Source organism: Silene latifolia, chromosome 1, assembly GCF_048544455.1.
Source record: "Silene latifolia isolate original U9 population chromosome 1, ASM4854445v1, whole genome shotgun sequence".
Taxonomy (NCBI): Eukaryota; Viridiplantae; Streptophyta; class Magnoliopsida; order Caryophyllales; family Caryophyllaceae; genus Silene; species Silene latifolia.
In genome coordinates, this window is record NC_133526.1 from 171,926,923 (window position 1) to 171,928,014 (window position 1,092).

Consider the following 1,092-nt stretch of genomic DNA (forward strand, 5'->3'; position numbering starts at 1 on the left):
ACTACTCCCTCCGTGACTCAAGCCATCAATGTGCACATCCCTCTTGGAGTGGGAAGCTCCAAGAGGCGACTCAAGCGGAAGACGGTCTCCCAATCACCTTCCGTCTCCATATAACAAGTAACCAATCAAACCTCCATGCCCTCCGACATACAAGACAACGCAATAAATACGATATGCCATATAACATGTTAATTACCGACTCACTCAATGCAATTGATAATAAATGACTCATTTAGCAAATAAACACAATATTGAAACTTAGTAGGATAAACCTACCTTTTAGCAAACTCCGCAAGCAATCCGGCTAATAATAATCTTCCTCAAAAACCGTCACCTGAATATAATAATTAAATATATTTAATTACTAACTAATTTAATTAAATTAAATACGAATGAATTCATTTAAATAAAAAATCGTCATAAGCTATTCAAATCCCGTCTTAATTACTCGCCAACCACATAGGTCAAATCCCGACTCATACCGATTATACAATAATTAAAACTCGTCTCAAACATTACCAAAAAACCCCATAAAACACGGTTGAACCCGTGTTTGGATAGCCCTAAAACAACCCCATAAACTACCACATCCACCACCCGTCACCACCACGATACACCACCACCCTCACCCTCATCATACACCACACACGACCCCCAATTAGCCGCCACAACACCAACAAACAGCAGCAACAAAAATAGCTCGACAACCACAACATACACACATGACACCCTCCTTTATACACCACCAAAACGCCATCATTGTAGACCCCACCGTGAGCCACCACCACCATGATGGTCACGACATGGCCCCACAACCTGACCGCCACCAGCCAAGCCCACCAACACCCACAATAACAACCAAATTCGACAACAACAACCACCAACACAACACACACAACCAACCCGTATGCCCCTTTTTAACCCTATTTTCTACCATCCAAACGCCACCCATGACCACCACTACAACCCCCCACTCAACCCACAAAAAGGACCACCCAAGATCTCCCCAAGTAGGCCACGAAAAGTGGGTCAAAAATCCGTCTTAACACGATCACACAGCAACAACAAATAACCCTAATATGTCTCGGTCAA